Source organism: Amblyomma americanum, chromosome 10, assembly GCF_052857255.1.
Source record: "Amblyomma americanum isolate KBUSLIRL-KWMA chromosome 10, ASM5285725v1, whole genome shotgun sequence".
In the NCBI taxonomy this organism is placed as follows: domain Eukaryota; kingdom Metazoa; phylum Arthropoda; class Arachnida; order Ixodida; family Ixodidae; genus Amblyomma; species Amblyomma americanum.
This window is the reverse complement of record NC_135506.1, coordinates 134,127,612-134,146,730: the sequence shown is the minus strand read 5'-3', so window position 1 is coordinate 134,146,730 and position 19,119 is coordinate 134,127,612. Positions and strand designations below refer to the sequence as shown.

At 46.3% G+C, this 19,119-nt stretch overlaps 1 protein-coding gene and 1 long non-coding RNA gene across 9 annotated transcripts in view; both read right to left on the bottom strand.

Moving 5' to 3' along the window:
- LOC144107794 (multidrug resistance-associated protein 1-like) overlaps positions 1–19,119 on the bottom strand; it is a 592,391-nt gene that overhangs the window by 414,113 nt on the left and 159,159 nt on the right. The gene's annotated exons all lie outside the window — the stretch shown is intronic.
- LOC144107796 (uncharacterized) lies at positions 5,778–17,396 on the bottom strand. Of its 2 annotated transcripts, XR_013309388.1 has the most exons (4): positions 15,393–17,396; positions 13,943–14,646; positions 11,765–11,894; positions 5,778–5,887 (listed from the first exon to the last, which is right to left on the bottom strand). It is a non-coding gene; the product is annotated as an uncharacterized LOC144107796 (long non-coding RNA). The 2 variants fall into 2 exon arrangements; XR_013309387.1 differs by having other exon boundaries at positions 13,943–17,396.

Here is a 19,119-nt window from a genome sequence, read left to right as displayed (position 1 = left end):
CTGTGTAAGTATGGGCTTACATTGGAGACGATGTTCGGAGGTCTTCGAAGGCCTGTTGTGGCTTCTGGCCTCAGAAGGATGGTTCAGAATTTTACGTAATGCGGGCGAGGGTCTCAGAGATCTGGGAGAATTTCTGCACAAAAACGCCGATAATAGGCGCATAGCCCCAGAAAGATACGCACACTTCTCTCATCTGTTGGGACCGCAAAAGCAGTGACAGCGGCTGTCTTGTCGTGGTCTAGAATTACTCCCTGAGCGCTCGCAATGTGGTCCGGAGACTTCAACTCTTGGAAAGCGATATGGTACTTTTCGGGATTAAGGCCAAGACCAACCGAACGAATTGCTTCAAATACAGTGCACAGGCGTCTCATGTGCTTTTCGAACGTGTCGGAGAAAATTACAACGTCATCAAGATACACGACGCTGGACTGCTATTTCAGATCGGCAAGTATGGTGTCCATCATCCGCTGGAAGGTGACAGGAGGTAAGCAGAGTCCGAAAGGGAGGATCCGGAATTTGTGCAAACCATCCGGGGTAATAAAAGTGGTCTTTGCTCGGTCGGTGTTCGTCCACCTGAATTTGCCATGGTCACAGCGTAAATCGAGCGGACGTGCCGTGGCGCAGCCGGTCCAGGGAATAACAAGTTTTTGATGACCTTGTTTAGACGCCTGCATTCAACACAGAACCCTGGTGTTCCATCTTTCTTTGCCACCACGACCACAGGCGGCGCCCACGGGCTCGTCGACAGCCTTATCACGTCGTCCAGGAGCATTTATTCTACTTGGCGGTAAATGCTACCCGCCGCGGTGGCTCAGTGGTTAGGGCACTAAGCTACTAATCCGGAGCACTCGGGGTCGAACCCGACCGCGGCGGCTGCGTTTTTATGGAGGCAAAACGTTAATGCGCCCGTGTGCTGTGCTATGTCAGTGCACGTTAAATATCCCCAGGTGGTCGATTTTATTACGGAGCCCTCCACTACGGCACCGCTTTTTTCCTTTCTTCTTTCACTCCTTTCTATATCCCTTCCTTTACGGCGCGATTCAGGTGTCCGCCGATATATGAGACAGATATTGTGCCATTTACTTTCTCCCAAAACCAATTAGTAATATTATTATTTTTAATATTATTATGGCGACGAAAGGCATCAGGTTCCTTCGAAGAGATCTGATAAGGTGGCTGGCATAACGGCTGCTGGTTTGCGTATACTATAACTCGGCGCTTTGTGAGTGGTGTCTGCCTAACCTTGGACGTAGAGGCAAAACAGTCGTGGAAAGATTCAACAATGCCCTCTAGGCAGAGTTTCTGATTAGTCCCGAATTTCGGGCTCACGTCAGTTTACACACACGTCGGTTTTACACACAACGCGTGCCTTCCGGCACATTTAATGAGTTCGAAATACGCAATAGCTGTTTTGCTAGGCAAACATTTAGGTTCGCAAGCAAACTCGGTCAACAAAACTTCAGCTCCCCCATTGTTCAGTTCAATAATTCCACGATGAACACATACTTACTGATCAAGGAGCAGTGGTATGCTGGTTTCAGCGATGCCACGAGTTCCGGGACTGTTGTCTAACTCTAGGTAACACACATGCTGGCCCTTGACGGGATCAATACATGGTCGCCACAGACGCGTAACTAGGTCCTGGGCTGCTCGGTATCGTCATCAACAGAGAGTTGGTTGGAAATTGACGCGAGCAGATCCTGAATGCAGATGATGACGCCGTAATCCCGCTCGTAGAACCATTCGTCATATTTGGCGTATGCTGGCATGTGGCATTTGCCCCCTCCTCAGGAAGCATCGTCTCGATGGTCACAAAAAGAAGTAGGAGGTCAAGATCGGCCCGAGTAGTGCGGCTTCATACGTACAAAATGAACTACGTTGACTTGTTGCTGGCATTGCTTGGATGTGGATAACCGGTCTGGCACCACCTCATTCGTTACGTCGGTTAAACGTCTTAGAACAACATAGGACTTGAAGTATTGCCGTAATAGTTTTTCGGAGAGTCCACGGTCGCAAATAGGCTTCCAGACCCAAACTTTGTCGCCGGGTTCATACAGGACATGTCTGTGTCGAAGATTGTAGCGTCGTGCATCATACTTCTGATGAGTTCTGATGCGCACACACGCGAGTTGCCGAGATTCCTCTGCGCGCTGTGCGAATTCCTCGGCATCCTGATCGACATCGTCGCCTTCGGTATTCGGGAGCAACATGGCATCCAGCGTAGTTGTCACTGGTAACCCATGAAGAAGGCTGAAAGGCGTCATGCGAGTGGTGTCTTATTGTGCCATATTGTAGGCGAACGGGGCGTAGGGAAGAATTTCGTCCCAATTCTTGTGGTCCACGTCGACGTACATACAGAGCATGTCTGCGATGGTCTTATTGAGGCGTTCCGTCAATCCATTGGTTTGAGGGTGATAGGCTGTCGTTTTACGATGACTGGTACCGCTGATGCGGAGGACGGTTTCTAAAAGCTCGGCCGTAAAGGCAGTTCCTCGGTCAGTTATAACGAGTGCCGGAGCACCATGCCCGAGGACAATGTTGTCAACGAAGAACCGAGCTGCTTCGGCGGCGGTACCCCTGGGCAGAGCCTTCGTCTCCGCGTAGGGAATTAGATAATCGGTGGCGACAATTATCCATTTATTCCCGGCAGTAGACGTCGGAATGGATCCGAGGAGGTCCATGCCGATTTGCTTGAAAGGTGTCTTTGGCATTTTAAGAGCGTAGAGTAGGCCGGCTGGTTTTTCAGGGGATGTTTTACAACGTTGGCAGTCTACGCACGTCCGTACGTAGTGCTTCACTGTCGTCGGTAGTTTCGGCCAGTAGTATTCGCGCTGTACTATAGCCAACGTGCGGGTGTAGCCCAGGTGGCCGGCGGTTGGCTCGTCGTGGCACGCTTGCAAGACTTCCATGTGAAGAGCTGTTGGGACGAAGAGTAGATAACTGTTCCCCCCCGGCCGGAAGTTCATCTTGTAAATTACGTCGTCGCGAAGAAAGAAAGAAGAGAGGCTGCGTGCGAAAATTTTAGGCACAGCCATAGCTCGCTTCTCCAAGAAATAATAAGAGGGGGCAATTCCCGGTCCTCTCTCTACTGTTGGGAAAGAGTTGCGTCATCTGTGACTCCTAAAAAAGCAGTGTCTTCATCGGTCGGTCATGATGGAGGGTTCGACCGGTGCTCGCGAAAGGTAGTCAGCATCCGCATGCTTCTTTCCGGATTTGTAAATAACTGTCATGTAGAACTCTTGTAATCTAAAGCTCCAACGCGCGAGTCTCCCTGAAGCGTCCTTTAAGTTCGTCAGCCAACCGAGAGAGAGTGATGGCCGCTAACGACTTGAAAGGGGCGAGCGTAAAAGTAAGGGCGGAATTTCGTAACAGCCCATACCACTGCAAGACATTTTTCTGTTGCCGAGTAGTTCGCTTCTGCTTTAGACAGAGTCCTGCTGGCACAAGCAATCATTTTCTCCACACCATCCTGGCGCCGCACTAATACAGCACCTAAACCCACATTGCTCGCATAGGTATGAAGCAGGGTAAGGGCGTCGTCATCATAGTGCGCCAGGATAGGTGGCGTCTGTAGAAGTTTCCGGAGTTCATTAAACGTTTGGTGCTCTCCTTCACCCAAGCGAAAGACAGCGTTGTCGCGTGTCAGTGAAGTTAATGGCCAGGCGATTCGTGAGAAGCCACGGTAATAGGCGCAAAGCCCCAGGGAGCGCTGCAACGTCTTTTTGACCGTAGGTGATGGGAACTTCGCGACGGCGGCGAGCTTTCCGGGATCAGGCCGGACACCTTCTTGGCTAACGACGTGTCCTATAAGAATTGCAGCTCCTCGTAGCCGAAGTGGCAGTTCTCGGGTTTTGGTGTGAGGCCCGCAGATCGTGCGGCCTGAAAGACGGCTAGCATGCCGCATGCAAGAAGACGCCAAAGATGATTGGGTCTACGAGCGTGAGGCTGGAAGAGGAAGAAGCTGAAACGCGCGGGGACTCTTGCTGGTTGACCAGTAAATCGTTTTATCTGTAAGCTCTCTTCGGGGTTCTACCGAGTCGTGATAATATGTTATCAGAAATTCAACATGCTTTTGTTCGATCTTGTTGACAATAATAATAAAAATAATAATAATTGGTTTTTGGGGAAAGGAAATGGCCCAGTATCTGTCTCATATATCGTTGGACACCTGAACCGCGCCGTAAGGGAAGGGATAAAGGAGGGAGTGAAAGAAGAAAGGAAGAAGAGGTGCCGTAGTGGAGGGCTCCGGAATAATTTCGACCACCTGGGGATCTTTAACGTGCACTGACATCGCACAGCACACGGGCGACTTACCGTTTTTCCTCCATAAAAACGCAGCCGCCGCGGTCGGGTTCGAACCCGGGAACTCCGGATCTGTAGTCGAGTGCCCTAACCACTGAGCCACCGCGGCGGGTTTCTTGTTGACAGCGATTAAAAAACACGGACAAAAGACAGAAAACATGGAAGATGCCGTCACAGGCGCTGAACTTCAACTTTATTCAAGAACCACAGAAAGACTGCATGTATACCCAAAACACAGGCGCCAACAAGCGCGAAAATTTTGCGCACTCGTGGCAACAGAAATGATTTGACAAATACTGGTAAAATGAGCAAGGCTAAAAGCCAAAGATTTACAGTGGGCAGGATAAAACCAGAACAAGATGGGGCAAAAAATAACTTTTACCAAGCCATTTAAAAAAGAAAAGCCTCCGGCGCGTGAAATAGTGGTGTGGTTTGACTAAAGCAATTTTCAACAAGAGGTCCGATAACACTGACCCAAAATATACACGCAAACAAAGTGGCGAAAAAAGAGAAAGGCGTAGAGGCTAGAAAAAAACATGCAATAAAAACACAAAGGTGATCGTGTACGCAAAGGAGAATTGATCAACACATCTGAAGCCAACAATTAACGCAGCTAAAACACTGAAGATGAAGTGCGCTGTATAACTAAAAGGATAAAAACTGGGATGAGCAACAGAGGTGAAGCCAACAAAAAACACGGATAAAGGTATAATATGAGGTGCAGTTAAACCGAGAGAGAAAGATAAAATATCAATAAATAAATTCAGCAAAAAGCAAGAACTTTAATAGCAAGGAAAAGGTAATATTAAAAGCGATAAAAGGGACATTGACGGAAAAAGCAAAGAATGTTACTCCTTTGTAAAACCGAGATTAAGCTAAAAACGTAATTCCCAAGGGTGGAAACTTGGGCGAGTCGGTAACGATGATCCATGGTATATGGGGAGCGCAAAAACGGCACAAGGGACAAAGAAAGACGGAGCCCGTGTTGTCCGTCTTTCCTTGTCCCTTGTGCCGTATTTGCGCTCCCCACCCAGTCAAAACGCACTACAGGATTCTAAGACAGAAAATATCTGTAGTCTGTAGTCTTGTCGTATTTTGGGCATGTCTTGTGTAGTCTGTCTTGTCTTCTGTAGTCTGTCTTGTCTTTTGTAGTCTTGTCTTTTGTAGTCCTGTCTTCTGTCTTGTCTTTTATAGTCTGTCTTCTGTAGTTTGTCCTCTCTTTTGTAGTCTGTCTTGTCTTCTGTAGTTTGCCTTGTCTTCTGTAGTGTGTCTTGTGTAGTGCTCGTACACTGTGTAACGGTCGTTACTGTGTCACCTGTCAATTAACACAGAATTTGTGTTCTGGAGTAGGCAATGCACAAAAATGCACAGCTTGTTAATGGTCGCCTGTCAATTAACACAAGCTTTGTGCATTCCAGAGTAATTCGTGCACAAAACCACTAGAATTGAAATGAAAATGATCAATATTTTTTTACTGTTTCGTGCTGTTTTTTCGAGCTTGCTGATGCATGCTGTCCAGCGTTGTCCTGGTCGCAGGTTCCTAGATACATCGCCCATGAGCCAAGAAAAGTGGTTTTTGTCTTGGCTGAAAAACAGAAAAAAATAGAGAGCACCGCTGCTACCTGCGCAAAAAGAATGTGAAAGCGTTGACGCCTCCTCGACACTGGTCGCCTTTCAAATTTGGCGCCATGGTTTTCTCGTTGACTTGATTGGTTATAAATTAACTCTTATTTTACCCTCATTTCATCCCAGCAACGATTTCGAGTTTTCAAATTTTCCTCCATGGATCATTCCTGCCCACTCACTGAATACCCGCCCAGTCTAATCACCCGCTCATTGCCTTTCGCTTCTCAATAATTACCTAATTGCCTCTAATTTATCATTCTTTTTCCTATCTCCTGGTTAAGTATAGGACACTTATCACTGGTCACGTGATTGCTCATTTCGAGTTTTCAAACTTGGCGCCAAGCTTTGGCTTTGTCCATACTTCCAGTTTTTCAAACTTGGCACTACGCTGTAGCTCCACCTACTTTCAGCGTTTTCAAATTTCGCGGCACTTTTTCTCTGGCCCAGCCACTTTTTGGACATTTCTGGCTGCAAATTATTATCCGATTATGAAATTTTCTTTTCGAGCAGCATCCTCACATCATCCTCTGCCAATTACACAACCAATCGTATGACGCTATCTCTTCTGAGTTGCCCACAACTGCTGCGGACACGATCCCCGGCAACATAGCCTAGTAAACTTCACTTTTTTCAAAATGTTGTAATACTGAACAAGGCTTATGACTGGCCGAGTTGGTACTGACTCACCTTAAAACCAGCGAGAACACACAAGAAGACATGAGCTCAAGAGGCGGGACTAACAAAACTTTAATTGAAGATTTTGATGATTTGATTTGTGAGGGTTTAACGTCCCAAAGCGACTCAGGCTATGAGGGAAGCCGTAGTGGAGGGCTCCAGAAATTTCGACCACCTGGGGTTCTTCAGCGTGCACTGACAACGCACAGTACACGGGCCTCTAAAATTTCGCCTTCATTGAAATCTGACTGGTGCGGCCAGGATCGAACCTGCGTCTTTTGGGACAGCAGCCGAGCGCCATAACCACTGAGCCACCGCGGCGGCATCATTGAAGGAAAGCCGCAAAAGAAGACCCGCGAAGAGATACAAGCGCACAATAACCCAAAGCAGTGAAAGGGCGAAGTGCAATCACAGGTCACTGGCATACTAATGAATCATCTAAAAAAGCAAATTCCTTACGGTGAAGGTTTACCGATGGCTTAGCCACACGTGTCCTTGGCCTTACCGATGTATTAAGCCTCAACTATCTACCGACAGATTTATCCCTTCCATAAACCACTGATGTGTCGTGGAAATTAGGCGTGCAAAGAGACAGGTCATCCTCAGATTTGCATTCACAAGATTGAGCATGCATTGCCAGACTAGAATTTGCCTTCCCCCTATAGAGTAAAGTGCTCAGTCAGGTTCAAATTCAGATATCTGCCTGTCTGCCCATATTAGTTGCAGCCATAAGGCAGTGGAACGCAATAAACTCCATTACTTTTGCTAGTGGTGAACCTTTTTTTGTGACACTGTCCATTGTGGACAAGTACCCAGTTTTATCAAGCCTTTTTAATGGCGGCGCAAAGGCCTCCTGTCTTGCACTTCGCTGTTAAGACAACAGCAGCATTACGCTTTCCCGCGACTTTCTTGAGATTGTGAAATACTGTGGAGGTAAGGTGTGTCAGCATCATCGGAGTATGTGCTGCTTACCCTCGAGCGAGTGAAAACATACTACGACAGGTTGTTGAGATGGGCAAGTGGGAACCCAGCTGCTTGGAAACCTGCTACAAGAATGCATCCTCAGCAGTGATGGCATGACTTATGTAAAGCTCATGTCATGCATAGATTGCACACCCATCAAGTGTTTCCATCTTTACTGACCTTCATCATCATCATCATCATCATCATCAGCCTTACTACACCCACTGCAGGGCAAAGACCTCTCCCATGTCTCTCCAATTAACCCTATCTTTTGCCAGTTGCATCCACCCTTTGCCTGCAAACTTCTTAATCTCATCCGCCCATCTAACCTTCTGCCGCCCCCTGCTACGCTTACTTTCTCTTGGAACCCACTCCGTTACCCTTAAAGACCAGCGGTTATCTTGCCTACGCATTACATGCCCTGCCCAAGCCCATTTCTTTCTCTTGATTTCGACTAGGATGTCATTAACCCGTGTTTGTTCCCTCACCCACTCTGCCCGCTTCCGATCTCTTAACGTTACACCTATCATTTTTCTTTCCATGGCTCGCTGGGTTGTCCTTAACTTAAGCTGAACTCTTTTCGTTAGCCTCCACGTTTCTGCCCCGTAAGTGAGTACCGGTAAGATTATGCTGTTGTACACTTTCCTCTTGAGGGAAATTGGTAAACTGCCACTCACGATCTGCGAGAATTTGCCATATGCGCTCCACCCCATTCTTATCCTTCTAGTTATCTCTCTCTCATGATCCGGATCAGCTGTCACTACCTGCCCCAAGTAGACGTATTCCGGCACAATTTCTAGGCTCTCGCTGCCAATTGTGAGCTGTTGTTCCCTTGCTAGGCTGTTGAACATTACCTTGGTTTTCTTCATGTTAATTTTTAGACCCATCGATCTGCTCTGCCTGTCTAACTCGTTGATCATGATTTGCAGTTCACCTCCTGAGTGACTCAGTAAGGCAATGTCATCAGCAAATCTCAGATTATTTAGTTATTCTCCATTTATTCTTATTCCCAACTGTTCCCCATTCAGGCCTCGAAATACCTCCTGCAAACATACGGTGAACAGCATTGGCGAGATCGTGTCTCCTTGCCTGACGCCCTTCCTTATTGGAATTTTATTGCTGACTTTATGGAGGACTATAGTAGCTGTGCAGTTGCTATATATATCTTCCAGTATTTTGACATAAGGCTCTTCTACCCCCTGATTACGCAATGCCTGTATGACTGCTGAGGTTTCCACTGAGTCGAATGCTTTCTCGTAATCAATTAAAGCTATATATAGAGGTTGGTTATATTCTGCGCATTTCTCTATCACCTTATTGATAGTGTGGATATAATCTATTGTGGAATATCCTTTACGAAAGCCTGCCTGATCATTTGGTTGATTAAAGTCTAACGTTGCCCTGACTCTATTAGCGATTACCTTAGTAAATACTTTGTAGGCAACGGATAGTAAGCTGATCGGCCTGTAATTTTTCAAGTCCTTGGCGTCTCCTTTTTTATGAATTAAGATAATGTTTGCATTCTTCCAAGCTTCTGGTACAGTCGAGGTCATAAGGCATAGCGTATACAGGGTGGCTAGTTTTTCTAGCACGATGTCCCCTCCATCCTTCAACAGATCTGGAGGGGACATCGTGCTGACCTTAACCAGCGACAAATACACCTCTTCACCATCCTTCACTAGCAACGAGTGGTCCGACTCTTAGCTAAAAAGAGCCTTCCTCGATCTTTAGCTGTAGCCCCGACAAACACAGTTGTCCACAAAGCGCAGGTCTGCATCAAGAAACTGCTAACGGTTCTGCTTAGACAATTCTGATGTAAAAGACAGGCCTTGACCGCATGCCTTAAAGACACCTAAAACATCTTGTGCCAACTTATCTGACCCTTCTATGTCCAGAAAAATTAGTCATGAACATAACGAAATGCCACTATTGCAAGGTCTTCCAAACAGGGCTCTAATGCCTTATCGACTTTAGACAAAAAAATGTTGCTGAGCAAAGGTACGACCTGCGTGTAAATACCGCCCTGCCAACTGACAAATGCAGATTTGCAGTAAAAGGACAACAGCCCCATGAAGCCAGCAACCGAAATCACGCAATCATCTGTAAAAGCATGTTCATTGTTCACCCTGATGCAGTTTGCACCTGCCTCAGGTCTATCATGTGACAATGAATAGTGAAGGCCCTCCATGTCGATGCTCACTGCAGAGCACCTGCCCAGACTGCTGTCCACAAGAAACTAGAACTCCACAGAACTCCACTTTTGTGAGTTGGCAAGGCGGTATTTACATCAGAAATCAGGCATATGCAGAGGGTCCCAGGTTGCACTGTTCCTCCGCGACATTCTTCTGTCCAGAGTCGATACCGCATCAAAGCCCTGTTTGGAAGACCTCGGCATAGTAGCATTTCGTTATGTTGATAGCTACCTAATTTTTTTGAACAAGGAGGGCTCAGATAAGTTGGCACAAGACGTTTTAGAAACCTTTAGGCATGTGGTCAAAGCCTATCTTTTGTCTGAATTTCACTAAGCATAACCGTTTGTAGCTTCTTGACTTAGACCTGCGCTTTGCGGAGGACCGCATATGTTGGCGCCACAGCCCAAGATCAGGAAGCCTCTTAGCTACGAGTTGAACCACTCGAGGCTGGTGAAGGACAGGTTGGCAATCGCATGCATCACGACCGCTTTATGGAAGTCATGCCATCACAGTGTTTAGAATGCATTCTCGGAGCAAGTTTCCAAGCCAATGGCACCTGGGTTCCCACTTGCCCATCTCGCGCACCTGTCAGAGTGTGTTTTTACTCTCTCGAGGGAACGGAACACCATTCACATGATGCTGACGTAGTTTAGCAGCACAAAAAGTCGGGCTCTATACCTTACCTCCACGCCATTTCTCACCGTCCCAAGAAAGTTGCACCAAAGTATGATGTTGCTGTTGTCTTGACCGCTAAATGTAAGGTAGGAGCCCTTTGCTTCTTCGTTCAAACTAGGCTTGATACAACTACGGGTAATCGTCCGCTATGCACAGTGGCAGATAAAAAATGTTCACCACTTGCAAAAGTAAACGGGTTTTTTGCATTCCACTGCCTCGTAGCTGAAACTACTATGGGCAGACAAGCTGATATCTGAATGTGCGCCTGGCTGAGAGCACTTTCACTGTATAGAGCGGAATACGAATTTTCACCTGTCACTGCACATTCAATCTCGTGAATGCAATCGGAGGACGACCTTTCTCTTTGCACGCCTGATTTCTGCGGCACATTAGTGGTTTAGGGAAGTGATAAATCTGTCCAGATATAGTCGAGGCTTACTACATCAGTAAGGCTAAAAACAAGTGCCTGGATAAACCGTCGGTGAACCTTCACTGTAAGGAATTAGTTTTTTAGATGGTTTACTAGTACGTCAGTGCCTTTCGATTGTTTTTTGCCCTCTCACTGCTTTGGGGTTTTGCGTGCTTGAATCTCTTTGCAGGTCTTCTTTTGCCACTTTCCTTCAATAAAATTTCAGTTGTTAGACCATCCTCATCTTGTGCTCATCTCTTCTCCTGCTTTGTGTCTTCCGGCTGGTTTTGAGATGTAATACTGAATGCTGGAAGACAGCCATTTTAGAGTCAAGTGCACTTATAATGGCCACAGCTATAATGAATTTTCATTTATTACAAAAAATAGTGCTTACTTCATTAATTTATGCATCAAGTATATGACACTGCATCAAAATAAAGAAAGGACTAAACCTCTAACCCTCATGGCCAAACTGCAGTTACAGCAAACAAAAGGACACCATAAACCTGCCCCACATGCAAAAGCTTGCACTTCAGGCCAATGCAGAAATAAGATCAGATTACTTCCCAAACTGCATGACACTGCCACGCAAAGTAAAGATTGTGACAGGCAATAAAGGAGCAACAAAAAAGCGAACTGTAGGTAGCAGCCAATCTCATGCAGACAAGCTACAAGGTCAGGCCAACATAGACGTGGAAGAAATTTGAAAAAAAAAGCCACTACAAGCACATAATAATTTTTATGGTTTTCACAGCCCTTTAAATGGCAAATACTTTCCTGAAAAACATAACAGAAGCGGCAATTGTTTTTCGGCAATCAATTTTTTTCATGTACTTCATTATTCTTGAAGCATGGGCGGGCATAGAGTAGTCAGATTAGTGCATGCGTTCCTAAGCAATGCGATGCCAAAAACTGTACTTACAGAAAAAGCTTGCCTTACTGAGTGAATACTACTGGCCATCCACTAATTTCCCAGCCTGCTCCAGGTCCCTGGCAAAAATCACACGCAACTTGGTGGCTTGCACAACTTCCATGCAACTCTTGGTCTTTAGCTGGAAAAAAATTGAGGGATCAGTGAGATATAAAATTTTACATGCATCGCTTTGTTTCAATGACCGACTAAGAAAGAAACAGCGGTTTCTGTGAGCGCAACTAGTTTTTCACACTAGCTTTCTACAGTAAACCACGTTTATCCCGACCTATTTCACAATGACTTGCTGCACGGCCCCAGCACTACTACTCTATGGTTTCAAATGCTTGTTAGCTCTGACCCTTGGGCTTGCACTCGTTAATGCAGAAAACCTCGGAAAGGGCAACCAGAGCTTCGAGCTTTAAGCCATAGGTATTCAGAAGCTCAGTGGTCTGTGGGAGAACTTTTGGCTGGGTGACACAGTAGCAAATGCTGCTCCAGCTACTTTCACTCCATTGCAAAAACCTCGCACAGCAGAGGCCTGTCCTCCATTTTGCATTGCAGAAACAATCACTGAAATTCAAAGCACGCATACTAAATGCACACCTACCTTCCAACACAGCTTCATAATTATGGGTATAATTATTGGAATGAAATACCAGTCAGTACATGTAGTTTTCAGTTTATCCAAAAATTATGAGCAACCGACAAACAATAAACATTAAAAGGGAAATAAAATAACCAGAATGGTTTAAAAAATCTGTCAGAAGAAATATGTGACATCCACTACACTCCAGCAGTTCTTCGGCTTGTGCACCTTCAAACCACACTTTCTTACAGGCACATTTGCACAGAAATTGCATTGAACCTAATCTTTAAGCATCTGTATTGGTGAAACAGTAGGGAGAAACCAGGTTTTACTCAAAACGAAGGGCCCTACACATTGCATCACAAGCCCAGATGATGTACTTGAGTCAGGGCTCTTATGCTTATGCAAGAAACAGGAACAGAGATATCTTGACTAACTCAAAAAAAGAGGAAGTGCAATGCATGTGTAATGCAGAGAAGATATAAGCAATACCACACTAAAACACTGGGAGGATTCCAAGAGTAGGTGAATGCATGAATGGGTGGCAATCAGATGGCTAAATGAGATTAGGAAATTTGAGGAGAAAGGGTGGTAGCATGTGGCACAGGACACAGTTAGCTAAAATGAACTAGAGAACCATTGTTCTGCACTAATTTTAACAGCACAATCACACGACAGACAAAATCATAACTGCAGGAACCAACTGCGCATCATGCAACTCAATGTCAATCACCATTGGAAATGGCACCAGCATCGCAGACAGCACATGAGGAAAAGTAGACATATTTTTGCTCTCAACTTTGAGCAGCAGTCAGCTGCGCTTTTAAGAGCAAAGCTCTAAAGTACGGCAACATTGGCACTTTGTTTTACTGACATGAGGGCGCTTGTGAGTGTGCAAGTCCCATGTTTGTTTTGCACCAAATGTGTTAATTGCGAGGTATGTTTAACTAAAGAGGGGCATCTAACATGGGGATCAGCTCTTCATTACTTCCCTTCTATATCCCTCCCTTATATCACGGTTCAAGTGTACACCAAAATGTGAGACAGTTACTTACTGTTACATTTCCTTGAATTTTCCTTCAACTAATTTTAAATTTTTCAAGTATACAGCTTTAAGAAGGTAGAGGTACAAACTGTGCAGTATAACCATATGCTATGGCAATAAACCAGCAATAAATCTGTGCTGATAGCAGCTTGCCCAGTGCATTGCAAGGATGCTATGCCATACAAGGATTGGTGTCATCGTGCAATGTTACATTACTGACTGACAATTTGGTCTCTGTATCAGAAATACTGGTAAACCATCATTGTAGAGCACAATGTTTTTAAAGGGATAAATGAACATATAGGTCCTTTTCTAGGACACATGCATACCAGGCAACAGGTGTGCAATGTCAAAGCACGTTTATGTTAACAGCAGCTGCGTCAAGAGCTACATCAGCGACTATATTTTGTACAAGTCTACAGTTCCGGTAAGCTGAGGTACTGCTGTGAAGTGCATGTAGAGTTTCATGCATTTCTAAACCTAGCTGCAAGCCTATATGGAAAATATTTTTCTAAATAGGCAGCTAAGATATGCAGCACTGAAAAGGAATACCTACCATGAACGGATCAGGAGGGATGACACAGCCGAAGGCAGGAAGCACGCATGGCCCAATAGATGCTAGCCGCTGGCAACTGCAAATAAATACATCCAGAGCAACAGCTGTCAGTGGCTGTAGCCATGTCATGAATGACAAGAGAGGAAATCGTCTACTGCTTTAAAAACTATACTTAGACGTAATATAAGTAAATAAAAAACCAATGAGCTAGCCCATGACAAAACAAATGAACAGATTTTATGTAATGCACCCATATACATTCTTTGAGAAGTGTCACAATGACTGTTGTAACCACACTGAAAGATGAGCTGGCTGAAATACCGCACACCAATTTGAATATAGGATGTGCAGGTTTTCATTAATTCCTATCATGCTGCCTTGCACCAATGTCTAGGTATTAGATTGAAAGTTGCAACCAGTCTGCCTTGGTTAAATGAGAAGAGAGAATGGAAAAAAGCATGCCTTCACTAGCAAGAAGCTTGATATCTCACAGCACAGCTTAGCATCATAGAAAAATTGCTAGAGCATTTAACAAATCTGCATACAATTAAAAGCTGCACAAATCTGTCGACTGGCAATGCAAGTAAGGGCAAGAGGAACAAAAAAATGCCAAAGAACACTCGTGAGTGCGGCGAAGGGAGGTCTGTGGGTAGGATCTCGTGCCTGGGAAGAGTTCCGAGCTCGGAGAATCGCCGGCACCACAGCTGATGGCACGCAACCAAGAATAAATAACAAAGCGAAAATAAGTAACAAAAAAAGACAATGGCGAACGACTTGAATGCGGGCCGCCAAAGCGAGGGATATAGCAAAAAGGTAGAAATCCTAAATAATTGTGCAGTTGCATCTCCGACAGCTCGCAGTGCTCAGAACGAGAGGAAGCATCAACGTTTACAGCTCAGGAGACGCAAGATTGATCTTTGACATAAAACTGCCTCAAATCCTGTTCCACTGGGGAAGCACAGACAAGTTTACAAATGACAAGGCGAATAATAAGAACTAGCCTTTCGCATGCGATCACTGTCTCAGAATTTAGTATGACGCATATTAAGGCACAAGCACTAATCCGATGAGTACTAACCCTGAGCAAAATAGTGCGGTGTCTGATCGCAGCTGGCCTAGCGCGAGCGCTCCGCCGCGCGGCACTTCTCGCTCAGCGTCTTCTACGCAGTGCAAATCCATGTTTTTTCACCGAGTGTCGAAGCGCTAGCAAGCGAACTCTGTTGTGATATCTGGTGCCATTTTTATTTACCACGGCACGTGAGTACTAAATGCACATAAAGACTATGAGAACAACACTTGTCATGCAGGATATAGGCCCTGCTTTTTTGGCGCCGCATTATAGCTGCGGCAACCGCAGGCTGATTGCCTCCACTCACATCCCTATATAGCCGCATACAAATAGCGCGTGAGAATACAGATCATTAGCAAAGAAACGCAGAGCGGGACTCACCGGCCATGCGATTAATCCAAGCTTAGTAAAACGGCGCAGGAGTCTTCGTTCCCTTTACAGATGACAAGGCGTCCCAGCGCTGTCTTTCTTCATGGCTTACCCGTTGAAACTCGTCAATGTTGACAGGCCGAAATCCTGGTCGTTGGCTTCCAAAATACACTCCTGCTCACCTTCCTATTGAATGAGTTCTTCACACGTGTCCGCCGTACAAATACTCAAGCAATGCCTCAAAGAGGCAAATAATACAAAACATGACGCGTCGGTTGCGCTGCAATGGCGCCGACTGCTGCGCTTTCGTGTCGGTGAAAAATTGAAACCGACAAAAAAATTTGTTTTTTAAACCATGAATATTTATATTATCTTCACAACAAAGACACTGCATTTATTTTAAATTATTTTTAGATTATTTAAGAATACTAAAGCGCTTTCAGTTATTTTTTCTGGCATGTCGTTTGTAGAAGCTGCGATCCTGTGATCCCCTGAAGTGACCCGGATGCCCTAGCAGACGACGGAGCAGACGACGGTGTTGGCAGAATGCAATTTCGTTTGATGCCAGATAAAATCACTAAGTTGCGACAAAAACAGCGAAGAAAAGCGCCGTATCTCAAGCTGGCGAATATCGTGGATAAGTTGAACGCAATTGGCACGATGGAGAGTAGCTGCGATGCATTAATTTGCGCGACACTGGCACGCTCCCCGGAGATCATGAAACAACAGCTTAATCGGTGACCAGTACAAGCGGATTGATTTGATATCAACTGCGTTACGAAACTACGTCGATACTTGCGTCTCACCTTAGCTAATATGCAACAGCGGCTAGCACTCGCCGCATCCTGATCGCGTGTAGCTTAACAAGCAAGAGCCCACTAGCGCATCGAAGCAGCCGTGTTTTCGAGTTCGTATCGTTACGATAAATACGAGCTGTTTCGGCACGTACTGGAATTGAAGTTCTCAGCCGGTATGTCACGGACGGTGACGATGGCGTCGCGGACGATCTTAACTAAGACTCGCCGCAACGCAGCCGATAACCCAAGCATATGGGCGTTAAAGGTTGTTCACCAGTACTGCAAACGTGGGCATAAAGTATCGCTCAGTCGCAGCGTCAGTCGCTCGCTTCTCGATTTTTCAGCCTTCCGAGTGAAGGTCGCAAGCTGTTGAGCCAATCAGTGAGCCAGCCGGAGTGAGCGAGGCGAGCTTTCGAGAACGACGCCGCCCGCGGGCGCGCCGGGCAATGAACAACGCGCTACCCCCTGGCTGCCCTAGTCGTCGCTAAGCCTAGCCGGTTTCACATCGATGCAGCAGCTGAGTGCACTTCGAAACTGGCTAGCGCTGAGGTGCTGCTCTCGTCATCGTTTTACTGTGAACCTCGTCTCATAGTAAAACAAAGATATGCTCGGATTCCGTGACACCTTCAGGAGCAGAGCCAGCTGAGGCCAGGAGAGCCGCGATTGAGCAGCAGCAATTAAAGGCGCCGTGGGGAGACATTTGTTTGTATTCCTGTTATCGCTTCTACCAACGACTCGATATTGGACAACGATACTCCATCCTACGGCTTAGTATGGACTTGAACAAACATTACGGTCGCATTTTTCTGACGCTGGCGGCCGGTATTCAGGCTGGCATGCCTCGCCCGTACGTTATCATGTCGCTCAACTGTATGGCCGTGGTGCACATCAAAACCCCCAAACATCCTCCTTTTCGCTCAGATTGTCATAGCACACAGTCACACTGGGACCAGAGTAGTTTAGATGACCGAGCGCGGGTGCACAGGAGCTAGACTGTGTCAAAACAGGCGAAACTCTTTAAAGCGCGCTGTTGACGTCAGTCCCAAGACTTAATTCTCATTTCGACCGAGAATCAAATCGGTTCAAACTCGCCGGCCGCCGCATTTCACCTTCGGCTGCATACGCTGCTGTCTATATTTAGCGACATTTTCGTGTCACCGTCATGAAATTTTCAGTGAAGGCAATGAACGACGTCGTAAAGTAATTTTTTTGCTATTTTATGATAAGCACAACGTCACTGCCGCTAAAAAAATTCTCCGCCAACACTGCATCAGCGTTGGACTTAAGAGCGTTAGCTACGAGAGCTTTAAGTGTTTAGATCGGGGTGCTAGATCGGGGTGCTCCGCAAACGTGGAGAAGACAAAATACAAACAACTGAGGGCGTTTCGTTTCGGAAACATTCGTTCTAAGATACAAGCAGCGTCATCTACTTAAAGATTTTGCACTACTATTGCGATTTACAGCCACCTTCGCTATATCAGGTATGTTTCCTCCTTATATATCAGTTAACGAATTTTATAAACGTGTGCATTACAACAAGACGAATTGTTTGACCGCATCCGGAACCCTCTGCGACAAACGATTAGGCCTTATGGCTGTCTTGAAGTCCCCGGAATGCATGGTTTGGGTGCGAAAAGGTCGTCGGTGCGAATCCCACACATATTTTGGGCTTCATCTAGATATTTATTTTATCCTCAGGAACATGACAAGTCAAATGACACCACTTCGATCGTTATGCGTCAAACGGGCGGCCCCCAAATTTGATGCAAATGGGGGTCCCTGGGGTTCCACTTCGATAGCCGCTATACTGGCATATGTAAAACGGATCGAAGGTATCTGTGAAAACTGAGGCTCTACGCGCCCGCTGTTGCTTTGTGATATAGTGTGGTAACTGTCTTGGCCAATTTGACCTTCTCTGCAGACAGAGGTGTCCTTGACAAACATAAGTAGTAAGAGCTGACGCTCTTAAAACTGAAACGCGGAAAAATGATATCGGGGTTGCTTTGAACATTTATACAGAGAACTGCGTGCATGTACACACATGCTGCCTTTGTGTAGCCGGATGGTCATGGCGAGTAATTTTCCCTGATTGACGATTAACGACATTCTATTCGGCGACACATAGAAGTGTCCTTGGCCTTTTCTGCGCATGTAGTAGTAGCGGTACATTATGTTACATGGCTTGAACATGTCACAGAAGCCAAGAGGACACTGACTTTCAGTAGCGCCATTCGACTTGCGCACACCGATTGGTGTGCAGGCGCTGTCGTGGCTGCAGCTACATGCCGCCACCGCAAGCGCGTGCGGATACGCAGGCACCGCTGGCTTCGTCGCTTGTGCATTACAGCTCTTTGGGCTTTCAAAGCCGCATTATACTCTTGAGCATGCACTACTTTCGTCACATTGTCATGTGTGAACAGAAGGGAATTAGTTGAGTGCTCGAGCAGTGCCTCTCCTCTAAGCCAATTCTCGTTCGGTGAGAGAGCCAGGTCGCGGGAAGCGAGTTGAAAACTCGATTCGCCAATGTGAATGAGCACTTCATTTCGCTCGGTGCCCGTCACCAACAAACCAGAGCACCTCGCATCCTCTTCGCGACTCGCCACAGTGAACGCGCTTTGAAGCATCTTTGGTCAATTTGATCCTATCGCTGTCACACGACAGCACGACAGTATTTCTAGAATTCTGCAGTAAAACAATTACCCTCACCAGGAATCTGTCGTATGACACATCCCACGATAGGTATCTATCGCGCGGCACAATCCACGACAGGTATCTGTCGCGCGACTCATCCCACGACAGGTATCTGTCGCGCGGCATATCCCACGACAAGCTGTTGTGTCGCGCGACAGGCCGCACGACAGGTACTTTTGTCGCGTGAAAAGAGGCGCGATAGAAGTCTGTCGCGCGGCACGACTCCCGCTGTCGCGCGACAGTACCTGCGA